An 18,045-nucleotide genomic window follows, 5' to 3' on the forward strand; every position below is an offset into this window, starting at 1 on the left:
TGTCATGGACTTCAGCAAGGCTTTCGGCACTCTCTTACAGAATCCTCATAGGCAAACTCAGGAAGTGTAGACTAGATGAGTGGACAGAGAGGTGCATTGAAAACTGGGTGAATGGTAGATCCCAGAGGGTTGTAATCAGTGGCACAGGGTCTAGTTGGAGACTGGTCACTGGTGGTATCCCTCAAGGTTCAATACTGAGCCCAGTATTGTTTAACACCAATAATTTGGATGAAAGGGTAGATGACTCATTAGCAAGTTCGCTGACAACACAAAGCTGGGAGGAGTGGCCAATAGCCCAGAGTGCTGTGTAAGCATTCAGAAAGACAGTGACAGGTTGGAGACATGAGCAGAGAACTGTCTGAAGATCAACAAAGTCAACTGCAGGGGCCTGCACCTGGGGAAGAATAACCTCAGGCACTGGTACAGGCTGGGGTGACCTGCTGGAAAGCAGCTCTGCAGAAAAGGACCTGGGGGTCCTAGTGGACAACAAGCTGTCCATGAGCCAGCAATGCCCTTGTGGCCAAGAAGGCAAATGAGATCCTGGGGTGCATTAAGAAGAGCATTGCCAGCAGGTCGAGGGAGGTGGTCCTGCCCCTCTACTCAGCCCTGGTGAGGCACATCTGGGGTGTTGAGTCCCATTCAGGGCTCCTCAGTACAAAAGAGACATGGAGCTCCTGAAGTGGGTCCATTTGAAATGCGGATGAAAAATCAAAACCCCACAATTCCAATAAAGTTTTGTAGGGATGGTATGTTTATTACAGCACTGGACGCATGTGGGGACTCATTGCCCTTCAATGTACATGCATACCCCTGAAAACTCCCTATCCTTTTTTATTACCCTTAACTAATTTCCATATGCATAGAATTTCACAATAGGTTCATGCATATTCATTATGCTGATTTCACGTTACACTTACAGCTAGTTACACTTATACTCAGTTTTTGTCAGAAAGTACAGAAAGAACTCCTGGGTCACTCTGCGCCATCTGTTTCAAGGTCTGAGGAGTCTTTCTTTTCTCTTATCTTTTTAGTGTGAAAATTTCCATTCTTTCTCCTTAGCTGGGGCAACTTTGCTAGTGCTGCAGTTACCAGACTAAACAGCATATTTTACTCATGTTAGCAAGCTCAAAGCGGCACATTTCACCAAAATCTAAATGGATATCTACCCTGTTAAATTTTCACTCTGTCTCATTCCCCACTTTCCCTAAGATGATAAGTAAATTCTTTTACTTAATGCAAATCCTTACATTAGTAAACGTCCCTTAATGCTTTACTATGTACATTTGACCTACTAGGCACAATTACAATAGCACAAGGAGTTCTCAAGCATACACAATCTTTACTAGTATATACAAGCACAGTTTTCTGATCAGTGACTGGATGAATCTCGAAGTGGCAGGTAAACATTGGCATTGCGTACAGTAAGTACCAAGGCAGTGGCCACATTAGAAGCAGGATCATAGATCACAGATGCTTTTCACCCCTTCCCATATGATCAAAGCTGGTGTTGCCTGCATCCAAAACTGTGCTTGTATAAAACTGAAAGCTAAAGACACTTTATCTTGAACCATACCAAGCGCTTCTACTATTAACTTGTGATCTTGGACCCTGGATTTTAGGGATAACTGTAGGGGTTGTTTTAAGTTTGCCAGTCCACCTTCTACAGTGGCCAGCTCTCTCATAGCTCCAGTATACTGATTAGAACCTGGGACCAAGGCCATTCAGCATTGTTTTGGATAGAGGTATTCCAGGATTTCAATTACAATTATACACAAAGCAATTCTATAAATAAAATTACAAACTACCCTCCCCCCCAATACACTCATTTTGCCTGAACAAGTTTTAGTCTCAGTTCACTGTCTCTTGGTGTCAATTTCCAAGGGGCTTCTGGGGCCTGCTTCATTCGAGTGTGGTGGATGCAGGCATTCTGCTTCTTAATCTCGATTGCAGTGAGGGTGGTGAGACACATCTGGAATGGTGCTTCCCACTGTGGTTCCAAAGTCTTTTCTGTAAGAGACTTAACATATACTTAATTCTCAGGCTGTATTTTATGTACTGGTTCACTTAGCTCCTTGCTCTGAGTTCCAGCCATGTGTTTTTCATTTTCTCTGAGCTGTCTACTTAAAGCCACCATATAGGTTTCTTGCACTATTCTGGAAATGAAATGTAATCCTTTTTCTGGGAATAATGTGGCTGGAACTCCGAAAGCGGTATTATTTACTCTGGTCACCTCTCGAGCCTTGACAGTTCTGGTGGGGAATGCTTCTTGCTACCCTGAAAATGTATTTGTCCATACTTATAAATACTGACACCTCCCTTTCCATGGGAGTTCTGAAAAGTCAATTTACTACTGCTGTCTGGGTCCATGGCCCCTCCCAATCTAACCTAGTTTTGGTCTGGGGGTATTCTTGGGGTTAGTCTGGAGGCAAAGTTCACACTGTCGGTTTACCTGAGTAATAGTGGCATATAAATTCCTGGCAACGATCCTTTCAATCAGATGTGTGTTCTAGAAAGCCTGTGGAAGCTACCACTTAAAAGTCAACACTTCATTTTGATGCACTCTGTAACACTGGCAGCCTTGGTCATTCTGGGAAAAGAGCCACATGACACTGTTGAGTCAGGATGGTATGAAAGAACTCCACTTCAGATGGCTTGAGAGTAGAACTCTGATTTATTTCAAATACATTGCTCTTTTATAGAGAGCATCATCCAGACCAATTCCATTGGTCCCAGAGTAAAAACATCTCACCCATTGGTGTTCAGTGAATGACGCTCAGTGGCAGAACTTATCTATAAACAATGTGAACAACAAGAGAGATAAAGAATTATTTACGTTCTTTCCCAATGGTTTCCCAGGCTTCTGCCTGGTTAGAAACCCTCCGTTTTCTCTCTGACTGAACTGAGAATATCCAAAGCCACACTTTATAAAAGCTTTTAAGTAGTTAGGCCCCAGTGTGTTTTCTGGTGTTCCTCCCTTACTAGTGACCACACAAATGGGAAGAGATTACCAGCTCCCTATCAATGGTAGCCCGCCCCTCTTGGTTTTATGTCCCTTTTGATTAGTGTTATTATATTCTGGTGTCACACTGATTCTTAAGATTTTCTAAAGCCTTCTGAGTTTACATTCTGTTAGAAAACTTTCCCACACATTTTCTATAAACAACATATTATTTTGCATTCCTTCGTGGGGGTGGAGGAAGTTGATGTACTGGTGGTTTGTCCAATGTCTTTGGAGAGGTGGCCCATTCACTCTCCAATCCACTGTCACCTTTGGAAAAGTATAAAGCCTAGAGTCAGAAGAATAAATGCTCTTCCTTTTTTGTCTTGCCATCGTGGTGGCTTGTGTTGTGCTTTCTCGTGTCCTATAGCAACACCTGGTGACCGCCGGTGTGTATCGCAGCTTAGGCTGGGAGTCGCGTTGGTGAGGTTTTTTTCTCTCTTGATCTCTCTGGTTAGGGTTTTGCCTGCTTTTGTTCTTGGTAATGGAGAGCTTTGAAAATATCAGGGAGGAGTCTGTGGCTTTGGACGTTTGGAGGGAGGTGCTGAGGCAGAAACGCGTTCCTTTTTATTGGGATGATTTTGAGAGGTTGTTTTTATGGGCAAGGAAACAGGGATTCTTTCCCAAGCTTGTATAGTCGCTTTCCTGGAAGAATTGGGATCCCGTGGGGGATTGCCTCTTGGATGCCCTGCTTGATAATTGTTTTGAAGATGTTGGGCTGCTGATGATGCTGTGGAAGAGATTGGATGCCATTTGTCAGGGGTCTGACATTGGTAGTTCTCGGGATTCTCTGAGAAACCTCTCTATCTCGGATGAGTCCCTGTGGGGTGGCCCTGATTCCCCTTGTGCCTGGGAGAGTGAGTTGGAAGACGGCTCCTCCTCTGGGGGACTCCGGGCTCCCAGCCCGCTGGCTCCGAGTGTCTGGTCGGTGGAGCCAGCTCAGCCGCCTAGCTCCGCCCTGCGCCGCCGGCATGGTGGGACGGAGGGGAAAGCACTTTCTCTTTGTGCCTTCCCGGCGCTCAGGGGTGCACAGGGGCCTGTGGATCAGCCCCCGCCTCGGGTTGCATCTGGCTCGGTGAAGGTGAATTGCCCGAACTGTGGTGTCACATTCCCCCTGAAGACGACCCAGGCGGGTTCACCTAGTTCGATCTCGGGTTCATCTTCCAAGGACAAATCGGCTCCGATCCCTGAGCCTGCGCAGCCTGCTGGGCGTGCGCAGGCGGTGGGGGCTGCCAAGGACGGGGCGTTGGTCTCTGTTCCGTCGGTCCCCGCCCCAGCAGGCGGGCAGCCCGTCCCGTCCCACCTGATGGGGGCAGTACCCGCCGGGTGGCTGCGCGTCGCGGCTCCAAAACTCCTTGGGGGCGTGCCCGACTCCCTTGTGTCACCCCGCGGGGCCGTGCCTTCGCGCGCTGCGTCTCCCTCTGCGCCCCGCTCTTCCCCCGCCCCGGGAGACGGGAGCGCTGAGCTGGGGTTGTGGTCCGCGCCTCCGCCGACCCAGCCGGCGCCCGCCGTGGTATCCTCTGCTGATACTGTGGACGGCACTGCCGGGGTGCCGGCTGGGTCGGCTCTGTCTTCCCCGCCTGCCGTGGGGGCCGGGACTGCGGCGCAGCGGGTCGCTGGGGTTTTCACCTTTAGCGCGACTGCTGACGCGGCTGGCAGGAGAGCGGTCACTGCCCGTGGCCACGGATCCTCCCCGTCGACTTTGTGGACCCTCCCTGCTTGCCAGGTGACCGTGCACCCGAGGGACCACGGGCGGTTCTGGCAGGAGGTCCTGGTTAAGGCTGAGGAGATGTGTGACCTTGGCCCCTCGCAGAGCCTGCTGGATCATGGGGAAGGCTCCTCTGGCTCTGCTGATGCTGCAGGGGGCGTGGTGTCCAGTGATGTTGCACCGCCTCGCAGCCCAGGGGCTGCTGCTGTCCTGGAGTCCTCGGGACTTGACATGGAGGGCGATGCAGCCTTACCAGGGGGTCCTCAGGCTTTCCCTGTGCTCAGGGGTGTTACTCATATCACTCATCAGCCCTTTTCATTTAAGGTGTTGAAGGAAATCCGAGACACTGTTGCACAATATGGTCTTGGGTCTGATGAAGTTATGCACACGATTCGGTTACTTGTTACTGACCTGCTGACGCCTTCCGATATTCATTCTGTGGCACAGACTCTTTTTAACTCTGTGCAATTTGACGTGTTTGAGGACAAGTGGGCTGGTTTAGTGGCCAGCGCAGTGTGGAAGAATGCTATGCGGGGGCAACAGGATCCCAGGCATGTGGTTAATGCTGACATGTTGATGGGCACAGGCAATTATGTTGATCCTCGGGGGCAGGCTGGATACGATCCTCTCGTGCTTGATCAATGCTGGACGTTAGGCTTGGCAGCTGTGATCCAGACCCTAGAAATGGCTGTTCCGATGGAACCCTTTCTGACTGTTGTTCAAAGGGTCGATGAGCCTTTCATGGACTTTGCATCGAGGTTGGCTGCCTCTGTAGAGCGGCAGGTGGTAGAAACTGAGCTAAGGCAAATGGTCCTTGCAAGATTTGCTAGTATCCATTGCAACGCAGAATGCAAAAGAGTCATACAGGCTCTTCCTGAAGGGGCTACAATTTCACAGATGGCAGCAGCCTGTGTAGACATAGGCCCTTCAGTTCAGAAGGTGGATGCTTGGGCTGCTGCCGCACAGCCAGTCTGGGCAGCGCTGCAGGGCTGGAAGCAGCCGCGGGGGGCTGCACAGACAAACACTAAATGAGGGAAGAAAGCACAGAAGGGAAAATTTCCCTCGTACTTGTGTGGCCGGTGCAGAAGGCCAGGCCATCCGGCAGATGTTTGCAAGACGACTGTTCATGTTAGTGGGCAAGCAATCCCAGGCTCGGGAAACGAGAAGCGGAGTGAGAAAGGGGGCCGCGCTCAGACACAAGTTCCTCTCCAGACCCCGGAGCCCATGGAGGTCTGCTCAGCCAGCTTGTCGCCAGCACCTGCGGGTCAGCAGGTGTGTATGTCTGCACAGCAGCAACAGTCGTTTTAGACTCTTGCAAGGTGCACAAGGTTCCCCGGGATGCCTTTGGTCCCTTGGGTGACGGCATGAGTGCCTTCCTTATGGGGAGGTCTAGTGCCATCCTTCAGGGCATCATTGTGCACCTGGGTCTTATAGATGCAGACTTCACAGGGCAGATTTGTGCAATGATCTCCATGCCCAACCCCCCTGCTACAATCCTGAAAGGGACACGGCTTGCTCAACTTGTGCCCTTTAAGTCTTCTGTTCACAGGATGGCTGAGCGGTCACGAGGTGATGGTGGTTTTGGACCCACTGAACCACCCCAAGTTCACTGGACCGCTGTCCTGACCAAAGACCGTCCCGAGATGCTGTGTACCCTGTCCATCCCTGGTGTGACACCGTCAGAGATCCGCCTGCGCGGGCTCCTTGACAGCGGCGCTGACATCATGGTTCTCTCCCTTGCCGCCTGGCCTCCAGACTGGCCCCTGGATCCAGCAGAGACATCTATTGCAGGCCTGGGGGGAACGGTGTGATGTTTTGACAGCCAGCAGCCCGTGCTGGTCACAAACCCAGAGGGACAGACGGCTTGGATTAGGCCTCATGTTACTTCTTCTCCTGCTAACCTCTGGGGGAGGGATGTTCAGTCTGCATGGGGGGTGCGCATCGGGATGGGTTTTTGATGGGGCCCACTGCAGTGAAGGGTGCAGAGTGTTCTAACCCTCCTATACGGTGGCTGGTGGATACACCTGTTTGGGAAAACCAGTGCCCCCTCCCTCAAGATAAACTGATCGCCCTTCAGAAATTGGTGCAGGAGCAGCTGGAGCAGGGTCGCCTGGAGCCTTCTAACAGTCCCTGGAACACCCCTGTTTTCTGCATCAAAAAGAAGTCCGGGAAATGGAGGTTGTTACAGGACCTCTGTAAGGTCAATGCCATCATGGAAGGCATGGGAACATTGCAGGCGGGCATGCCATTGCCTACCATGCTTCCTGCAGGCTGGCCGATCTTCATCGGGGATTTGAAGGATTGTTTCTTTACAATTCCTTTGCATCCAGATGACAGACCAAAATTTTCCTTCACGGTGCCAGCAATTGAAAATGATGAGCCTGCACAGCAATATCAATGGAAAGTTTTGCCACAGGGGATGCGAAATTCCCCAGTCATATGACAATGGTATGTGGCTCGTGCCTTGTCTGGAGTTCTCAAGCAGTTTCCTGATGCACGTCTGTATCATTATATGAACGACATCTTGGTGGCTGCGTCCACTCAGGATGAGCTGCTGAGGATTCAGCCTCGGTTGCTCGATTCTTTGCATGCTCATGGGTTGCAGGTGGCTCCAGAAAAGGTTCAACAGCAACCTCCTTGGAAGTATTTGGGGGTCAAAATTCTGGAACGGACAATCCAACACCAGGAGGTGCAATTTGTGCACACTTGGTGAAGACACTGAATGATGTTCAAAAACTGATGGGTGTCATCACCTGGTTACGTCCATATTTGGGACTAACCGATGCTCAACTGTCTCCTGTGTATGATCTGTTGAAAGGAGACCCTGATTTAAAATCACCTCGCACATTGACCCCTGAGGCATGTCAGGTGCTGGAGGAGGTTCAGCAGGCTGTTTCTGCCCGTCAAGCTTATTGCATTGATCTTCCCATTGATGTCACTGTGTTCGTTACCACTCCAGATTCGCATCCCACAGGTATCATTGGTCAGTGGAGTGACAAATGGTCCGATCCCTTGCACATCTTGGAATGGGTTTTCCTGCCCCATCAGCCGCAGAAGATGGCAACCGCATTGTTTGAGCTAATTTCTCGCTTGATAACCAAATGCCGGCAACGGTGTTTGCAATTGATGGGTGCAGATGCCGCAAAGATCATACTCCCGGTATCCCAGGATGACTTTGACTGGAGCTTTGCACACAGCGTGTCCCTGCAAAGTGCTCTGGAAAACTTTTCAGGGCAAATCACTTATCATTTTCCCAGCCACAAGCTACTGCAGGTGGAAAAATCCACACAAATCTCTTTGCGGCCCAAAAATAGTCAGGAGCCAGTGCAAGGACCCACCATCTTTACTGATGGTTCGGGGAAAACAGGAAAGGCAATTGTTACTTGGAAGGACGGATCTGAGAGGCAGGTTCTGAAAGGTCATCAGGATGGGTCAGCCCAATTGGTTAAGGTGAGGGCTGCTGTTATGGCATTTGAGAGATTTTCCCAGGAACCTTTCAATTTGGCCACGGATTCTGCCTATGTGGCTGATATTGCACAGTGGTTGGGTCACTTGGTTTTGAAGGAGGTCAGTAATCTTGCCTTGTTTCGATTACTGAAGACCTTGTGGTATGCCATTAAGGCCTGTGTTCATCCATACTACTTTCTGCATGTGAGGAGTCACACCAATTTGCCAGGGTTTATAGTGGAAGGTAACGCGAGGGCTGACAAGTTGGCTAACCCAGCGTGGGCAGCACTTCAGCCTGATACACTTGCGCAGGCCAAGGCATCGCATGGGTTTTTCCATCAGAATGCACATACTCTGCAGAATCAGTTTCAGCTGATGCCAACAGAGGCTCGTGGCATTGTTGAGTCCTGTGACGACTGCCATGCGCTTTCTCCGCCTCTACCAGCAGGGGTAAACCCCCAAGGCCTTAGGGCCTTGGAGCTTTGGCAGACCAATGTCACCCAGATTGCCGAGTTTGGCCGGCTCAAGTATGTGCCTGTCACGGTGGACACGTTCTCCTCTGCGATGTGGGCTTCTGCTCACATTGGAGAAAAGGCTCACGATGTCATTGCCCACTGGAGGCAGGCCTTTGCCGTTCTGGGCATACCTTCTGCTGTGAAAACCGACAATGGTCCTGCTTACGCATAGCAGCAGGTGCGGCAGTTCCTGCAGTTGTGGGGGGTGTCACACAAGTTTGGTATCGTCCATTCTCCGACTGGTTAAGGTATTGTAGAACATGCTCATGGTACTTTGAAACGGGTTCTTCAAAAACGGGGAATGCAGGGTGAGACTCCGCACAGTCGGTTGAAGAAAGCATTGTACACCATCAATCATCTTACGGTGCAGCAGAACTCAAATAACCCTGTCATTTTGAATCATCATCGCTCGTTGCAGGCTGCGGATGAGGCACATCATCCTCGAGCAAAGGTTCGAGTGCGGAATTTAGTTACCAAACAGTGGGAAGGTCCCTATGACCTTATTGCTTCGGGTCGCGGGTATGCTTGTGTGTCCACAGATAGTGGGGTACGCTGGGTACCTTCGAAGTGTGTTCGTCCTGATCTGCAACCGCAGAGACAGTACCCGACCAACGGGCAACATAGAAACCGTGACCAAACTGAAAGGCATCGAATGGATGGATCGTTGAGTGATGACTCAGTTGAAGATGACGGCGAGTGATGATTCCTCCATGAACAGATACTGAAACTTATTCATTCTCCTTTTCTTTTAAACTAAGAAGTCTGAGATGTCACCCTGATTCTTAAGATTTTCTAAAGCCTTCTGAGTTTACATTCTGTTAGAAAACTTTCCCACACATTTTCTATAAACAACATATTATTTTGCATTCCTTCGTGGGGGTGGAGGAAGTTGATGTACTGGTGGTTTGTCCAATGTATTTGGAGAGGTGGCCCATTCACTCTCCAATCCACTGTCACCTTTGGAAAAGTATAAAGCCTGGAGTCAGAAGAATAAACGCTCTTCCTTTTTTGCCTTGCCATAGTGGTGGCTCGTGTTGTGCTTTCTCGTGTCCTATAGCGACATTCTGGCTTACCTTCAAGGGAAATTTGTCCGTAATTACCTCACCTTTTGCTGCTTTCTTTGCGTCTCTATCCACCAGCTCATTTCTTTTTCCCAATTCTAAGCTCAGTCTCTGGTGTGCTTTAATATGCATAATTGCTACTTTTTCAGGCAGCTGATCTGCTTCCAGCAGCCAGATTATCTCTTGCACATGTTCAATATTCTTTCTTTGTGAGGTTGGAAGTCCTCTCTCTCTCTCTATGGCTCTATGTGCATGCACAACTCTAAATGCATACCTTGAGTCTATATAAATATTTGCCATTTCCAAGGCACAGGTCAGTGCAATTATCTCAGGTTTTTGCTCAATAATGCCTGTTGGTAAGGGTCCAGATTCTATTACCTCATTCCATATCCAGCATGTTGCTTTCCCCTGGCAATGCAGCTATTCCTGTCAGTGAACTAGATCTCTATCATCCAAAGGAGTGTCCTTTAAATCTGGGCGGCTGGAGTAGGTCAATAGTCTCCAGGCAATCGTGGTGTACTGCTTCTTGTTGATTTTCACTGAGAAAAGATGCTGGGTTGACAATATTAGTTCTTGTTCCATCATGATGGCCTGGTACTTCAGGAACCTCTGTGATGAGAGCCGGAGGCTGCCCTATACTTCCAGTACTGCGGACACTATGTGGGACACTAGTACAGTCAATTTTTGTCCCAGGGTAAACTTGCACGCTTATTGAATATTCAGCATGACTGCTGCTACAGCTCTGAGGCAACCTGGCTATCCTTTGGCCATTGCATCTAGTTACCTGGAAAATTAAGCAATTTCCCTCCGATAATGACCCAAATAGAAAGAATAGTTTATTTACATCTGGAGGTCCCAAAGCTGGAGCTGACATGAGGGCACTCTTTAGCTGGTGAAAGGCCCGTGTGGCTTCCTTTGTCCACTGGAGATCTCCATCTGACTAACAATCCGCAGAGATTTCTTATCTGTCTTCTTTTTCAGGGGGTATTGCTTCATTCTTACTGGTTGTGTCCCTTCCTTAAGCCTGAGGCTGACTCCTTGTTGCACACCCAGGGTTGATTCCTGGGCTCGGCACTGTCTTTTTTCCATGGCTGGCTAGATAGAATTTGACCGCTAATAAAATGATTTTTTATTTTTAATCTGGCTGAATAAATTCTCATTTATAACAATCTTGGTGACCCCAACACGGTCTGGTTTGGGGCTATCCAGAGGGTTCCCCTATCCTTCATCTGGCGGCACCCCGCTGATTTCAGCAGCCGTACAGGACTGAGGAACTCCACGGAACCAACCAGATTCCGAAAACAGCCGAAAAGCCACGTTAAGGAAAGGATATAAATGGGCCCAGAGCTCTCAGAACTCGGAGCTAAATCTCCGAGGCTGCAGTGGCAAACTTTCACTCGTAAAATCAACGTGCATGAAGAATCCACGCGGGAACAGGAGCCGTAAGTATCGCATGGTTGAGTGGGGCGTGAGTGAGTGTGTGTGTGAGATGTGACATAGTCACGGTGCGAGAGCAGACCCCAATAAACGGCAGTTCTACTAGCCCGAGAGGGAGGTGGTTGGCTACGGGGGAAGCGAAAAGACTCCGGTATACTCACAACACGCATACGACCTGAAACTCATGGAGTTACGGGGATCCACTCACAGACGGGTCGGGGGGGGGAAGGTACGTTCTCGTGGACTCGAGAAACTGGTAAAACCCACGGACCGGTTCACTGTGCGGTAACTGGGTTGGCAAGGTTCGGTTGGGAACAGACCGGTTTAAACACTTGGTAAGACTCAGTCTGGGACAGGACTGAAATACACAGTTTAGCACACGGGTTGCTGACTTCTTGGAACAGCTTGCGGACACTGACTCGGAATACGTTAAGGAAAACCTTTAATATGGGACAAAAAGACAGTAAGGTGCGCGGGGGACCAAAAGGGAAAAATCCTAAACCAGGAAAGGGTGAAAACCTGACAGCAAGAAAAAGTAAGCATTCAAAAACAAGAAGTGGGGAAACAGAGGAATTCCCTGAGATTCCGAGGGAAAGCCCCCTGGGTTGGATGTTAGAACACTGGGAGGACTATTCTGTGAGACAGAAAAGGTCCAAAGAAAAAATTATACACTATTGTGTAGAAGTATGGGGAAATATGGAAATTGGAAAATACCAATGCTGGCCCATTTTTGGTACCTTCGAAAATAAGCTCTGCCAAGCACTTTCGGATCACTTGTACAAGGAAGAGGAAAGGGACGATGAGGAATTGGATTATGCCAGGCTATGGGAATATGCCAGCATGCGTCTGTTCCCTATTAAGACCTCTGGCAACAGGGTAAGCTCGGAAAAAACCTGGGAACCCCTAGAAAACCTGCCCCCCCCATACCAGGTTCCCCCAGCTCAAGCACGGGTCCTGGCATATCCTCCATCAGCACCCCCGGCTCAGCCTGCACCACCACCTAATGCACAAGTCTCTGATGCAGGTGCTCTGGGACCTTCTCAGCCCCCCGCCTCCACACAGCACGGGGACACATGCACACACATACCACACTGGGGAAAACACATCTCCTCCTGCCAGTAGAACTCAGCAGAAAACAAAGAGAGAAAACACGGGAGATAGCGATGATGAAAGGGACAGACCTAATCTATACCCTTTAAGGGAAGTCCCCACGGCTCCCAGAATCATTGGGTTTGTAAATGTTCCCATCAACACCGGGGATGTAAGGGCTTTCAAAAAGGAAATGGGGAAATTAATGGGTGATCCTTTGTGTGTGGTGGAGAGGTTGGATGAATTTTTGGGAAATAGTATATATTCATATGATGATATCTCAGCTATATTAATATCTTTGTTTAATGCTGAAGAACAAGATATGATAAGGCAGGCTGCCATAAAGGATTGGGAATTCAGGAACCCCCAGGGCTGGAGCGGGGTGAAAAAGTGGCCGGAACAAAGACCATCATGGAACACTCAGGGGGAGGCGTATCGAGCAAATATGATCGGATTGAGGAACATGGTAATACAAGGTATTCGGGGAAGGGTCCCCAAGGGACAAAACATTAGCAAGGCATTGGGGGAATGCCAGGGGAAGGATGAAACTCCCACCAAGTGGTTGGAGAGACACAGAAAAAGTCTTCAAATGTATTCCGGTACGGACCCTGTATCCCCTGGGGGGGCGGTCCTTTTAAAAACACAATTCGTGGCTAAATCATGGGAGAACATTCGAAGGAAGTTAGAGAAAATACATAATTGGCAAGAAAAAAAGTTTACAGGAACTATTGAGAAAAGCACAAAAGGTGTATATGAGGAGAAACAAAAGACACAAGCCAGGGTGTTGGTGGCAGCAGTAAGAGAAGCACAAGCACAAACGGCTGGAATGTCAGATCGAGCCCAGGGGCCCCAGGGAAAGCCGGCACACATACAAAAGACAAACAAACAGGTAAGTGCCCCTGAATGTTTTCGCTGTAGAAAGAAAGGGCACCTCAAGAGGGATTGTAAAAAATGAATAAAGGATGAAATGGTCTTTCAAGAAGAATAGAGGAGTCAGGGGCTTTATAATTTGGGGTCAAGGACATCTAGAGAGCCCTTGATAAAATTAAAGGTTGGACCCCAAAAACAGGAACTAGTCTTTTTAGTTGACTCTGGAGCAGAAAAAAACACAGTTCAATCACTACCTCCTGGATGTATAAAAGGTAAGTATTTTATGACTGTGACTGGGGCTAAAGGAGAACCCGTTCAGGTCCCTGTTCTAAAAAATGTAGAAATATAATAGTATAATAAAATCTGTGTTGGGGATATTTTATTAGTGAAAGAAACAGAATACAATTTACTGGGGAGGGATTTAATGGTAATATTAGGAAGAAGTATAATTGCAAAGGACTCACAACTCATGGTAAGTTTATACAACCTAACTACTGAGGATGAAAAGAAAATTGATCCCAGGGTCTGGCACACTCCAGGGGAAGCTGGAAAATTGGACATGGAACCAATTCACATTGAAATTGAGAGACCAGAAGATCCCATAAGGGTGAAACAATATCCCATCCCTCTAGAGGGAAGAAAGGGATTGAAACCAATAATCGAAGATTTAATAAAAAGAGGCACCTTGGAGCCTTGCATGTCAAGACATAATACACCTATCTTGGCAGTTCAAAAATCAGATGGTAATTATCGGCTAGTACAAGACTTAAGAGCAGTAAATCAAAGAATAAAAACCCTATTTCCCACGGTCTCTAATCCATATACTTTGCTGAACAATGTGTCCCCGGATGACAAATGGTATAGTGTGATCGACCTAAAAGATGCCTTCTGGACTTGTCCTCTAGCTGAGGAAAGCGTGATCATTTTGCCTTCCAATGGGAGGATCCAGACACCCACAGAAAACAACAACTAGGATGGACTTCCCTCCCTCAAGGGTTTGTAGACTCACCAAATCTTTTTGGTCAGGCCCTTGAAAAGGTGCTCAGCGAATTTGTACCAGCCCCTGGGACCAAACTATTACAATATATAGATGACTTATTGGTAGCTGGCTCTAAGGAGGAAGAAGTCAGGGCTGGAACCATAGCTTTATTAAACTTCCTGGGAGGACAAGAGTTGAAAGTTTCAAAGTCTAAATTACAATTCACTGAACCTGAAGTAAAATATTTGGGACACTGGCTGACAAAAGGGAAAAAGAAACTAGATCCAGACTGGGTGGCAGGAATAATTGCATTGCCCTCCCCTAAGACAAAAAGAGAAATTAGGCAATTGCTGGGACTTTTGGGCTTTTGCAGACAATGGATCGAAGGGTACAGTGAAAAGGTAAGATTCTTATATGAGAAACTTACCACAGACAGACTTAAGTGGACTGAAAAAGATGAAGAGAGTTACAGAGGATTAAAGGAAACCCTCATGGCATCTCCAGTACTAAGTCTTCCTGACATAAAAAGGCCCTTTCAGCTCTTTGTGGATGTGAGTAACCACACTGCCCACGGGGTTCTGACTCAGGACTGGACAGGGGCCAAGAAACCAGTCGGTTATGTATCCAAGCTTCTGGACCCTGTCAGCAGGGGGTGGCTCACCTGCTTACAAGCAATTGTGGTAGTGACAATATTAGCAGAAGAAGCCAAAAAGGTAACATTCGGGGCTTCATTAACCATCTACTCCCCCCATAATGTACGAAATCCCGCCCAATTCCTGTTTGGAGCAGTCCCAGGAGACACCCCCCCCCCCCCGCATAACTGTGCTGAGATAGTAGAATTACAGACCAAAATGCGACCAGATTTAGAAGAGGAAGATAGAAGAGGAAGAACTCGAGGAAGGGGGAAAATGGTTTGTGGACAGTTCTGCAAGGGTGGCAGAAGGTAAAAGAAAGTCAGGATATGCAGTCATAGACGGGAAGATGGGAGGGGTGGTAGAATCTGGGCCCCTGAGTGTTATAAACGAGCACAATAGGCTGTCAAATCCAATTAAAAGGATTTATTAATAGTGGAAAGCGAAAGCAAACCAGCGCGCGCTGGGCGGCAGTTGTTTCAACTACCGCGCTTAGTTCCCCGTTTCCCCCCCACTTATTGGGTCGTCTCTTCCGGATGTGTGACGTTCTGGTGACGTTCTAGTGTCTTTTCTGCGCAGGCGCACCCTGTTGTTAGGTGGTCGTTTTCTGCCTCTTGGTGGCGCCAGTGGTCTTCCTCAAGGTTGTCTCTGCGACCTGGAAATTTTCTCAAAACAAGAAATGTTATCTCTAGGCACGTTTACATGTTTTGCTAAGTCTGTAACGGAACTGTCCTTGAAAGATATCTACTCGCTTAGGTGTTTGGGTGCCTAGCAGCAACTTTCTCAAAACAGTTTCAACTCCCTAAAAAGTTTGTAACGGAATTGTCCTTGAGAGATATCTACTGGAATGCCTGGCAAAATGAGAACATGTTCAGACAAGTGAAAACTCTAAGTAAAAACTCTATTCTGTGAATGTGAGAAACTCTATATTATGAACAAAAAGGCCTTATTTTCCTAACAATATCCCCCCTTTTTATTTTTAACCCCCTTTTTGTTCATTAAAGCGCTCTAATTCCCTTTTGCTTAATTCTAAATACTCTTCAGTCTCTACTCCGCTAAGTGGCTCATGCTTTGGCTTTACTATCATTAAATGTGCAGCTTCTAACCTATTTTTCACTAGTGTAATAAGCTTGCTAAGAATACATGGCCCAAAAGTAAGTATTAGAATTAGTAAAATTACTGGTCCTGCAAGGGTGGATAATAGAGTGGTTAGCCAGGGAGAATAGGTGAACCAGGATTCATACCAACTCTGCTGGGATTCTCTTTCTCTTTTTCGTTGTTCTATTTGTTTGCGTAACTCAGCCATCGTGTCTTTTACAATACCTGTGTGATCTACATAAGCACAACATTCTTCTTGCAAAGCAACACACAGTCCCCCTTGCTGTAAGAATAACAAATCTAATCCCCTTCGGTTTTGGAGGACTACCTCGGAAAGGGATTTTATTGATTTAACTAGTTCACTTATGGCTTTATCTATTCTACTCAGATCTTCATCTACAGATGTGCGCAGAGCTTTCATACCTTGGGTTTGACTTACTAGGGAAGCGACCCCTGTTCCTACTCCTGCTCCTCCTATGCTGAGCAAGATTGCTACTGTTAGTGCTGTAAGTGGTTCCCTTTTAACCAGGTAGTGTTCAGGGGTCATCTGATGTTCTAACACGTATTCTTTTGGGTGGTATACGATTCTGGGGATTATTAGAACTTGAATGCAGAAGTCTGAATTATCAAAGGCTCTTACCGATAGGCAGGGTGTGACTCCAAGTTGTTGACATACCCACTTAGTATTGACTGCTGGCATAAGCCAATCAGAAGGCTTGTCTGTTCTGCTAATGTTCATTGTTGTGTTGCAGAGGTGTCGCATATCTGCTGGAACTTTCCCTACACATCTTCCTTGTCCACTAACCTGGGACAGGGTAATGCCTGAAACATTATCTCCTTCTTTTTTCCAGAGACACTCTTTTGGATTTGTACCATTTATTTCCCTTGCCTCAGATGTAATCCCAATAGCTTCATAAAAGGGTGGATTTATCATATAGCAAAGCCAACATCCTTTAGTTAGGTTAGGATGGGTATGATTCAAAACTCCAAAAGTAGCTTGCATAATTTTCCATAAGGTTGTATACTTCTGCACTAATAGCTGAGGTTCTTAATTACCTTTGTTTGATTTTATAACATTATCTCTGGTTTTATTACTCTCCTTTAAGTCATTGCTTATTACTGGATTTGGGCCTATAGGGCTAGGGTCATGTGGCGCTACCTCCTTTTTTATTTGAATCAGATTCCCTGGATCATGTCCTTCTATCCAATGCCTAACCCCCCATGTTTTGCCTATTAACCACCCAGAATCGCTTGGTTGAGTGACATTTAGGTAAAGAAAGGTGCAGTTCCCAAGTAAGTTTTTCCCAGTCCAAGGCCACTCTCGTGGTCGTTTACACCCTGCTGGTCCATGTCCTACTTTTAAATATTTGTCTAATCCTCCACCCGGAGCCCACGCTGATGCTATTGTTTCACAGCCCCAATAGGCGCAGTAATAATGTTCGGGGTAATTACAGTATTGCTTCCCTGGGTTCGAAGCAGGGCACATATAGAAGCTTGTTAAATTTAACAGTCGCCCGCATTTTAAATTTCGAGTTAGATCACAGATCCCAACCTTGAAGCTTGGTGCTCCAGGTCCCGTTATTGTCTGTAAAATATGACGGGTATCGTGATCCTCCCATCTGCTTAAGGTCCATTTAAAGGGTTCATGTATATTAACTGTGGCACTCTGAAGGGGAAGCCATACAAACATAAAAACCCATAGGATTGAGTGATACGCACTGCAGGGGAGGATGTTACTTATCATGCTCAGTTTTACATTCCCATTTTCCCTCATTCCGTTGTCACCATTCTCATACTCATGATGATTTACGTTCTTTTTCAAGGTTTGGGAGGGCCCCTCATCCCCACTACCTACCTCTCTGTCTCGCCTGTCAACTTGGTTGCTACACGTTACAGGGCAAGCCATCTTCCCGACAGCAGAGATATTCTTCAGGGGTGGGATCGTTCCCTCTCTCCCACTTTGATCTCCGGGAGTTCTAATTTTTCGTATTCAACTGTGGAGTGTCGCACTTGAGCCTTTTAACTAATTTGCGACACTTGACCTGGACTATATCCGTGAGGAACGGACCCAGGGGTTCATTGGAATGGTAACAGTGGAATTCAGGGTTTATTCCTTTTATGAAAACCTCCCACCACTCAGGGGATCCTTTAGTCAATTCCCGAGTGGCAACCTTGTAATTTAGTACTTCAGATGTCAATTTGCGCTGCTCC

This window comes from Lonchura striata, chromosome W (genome assembly GCF_050655825.1).
Source record: "Lonchura striata isolate lonStrDom1 chromosome W, ASM5065582v1, whole genome shotgun sequence".
Classification (NCBI taxonomy): Eukaryota; Metazoa; Chordata; class Aves; order Passeriformes; family Estrildidae; genus Lonchura; species Lonchura striata.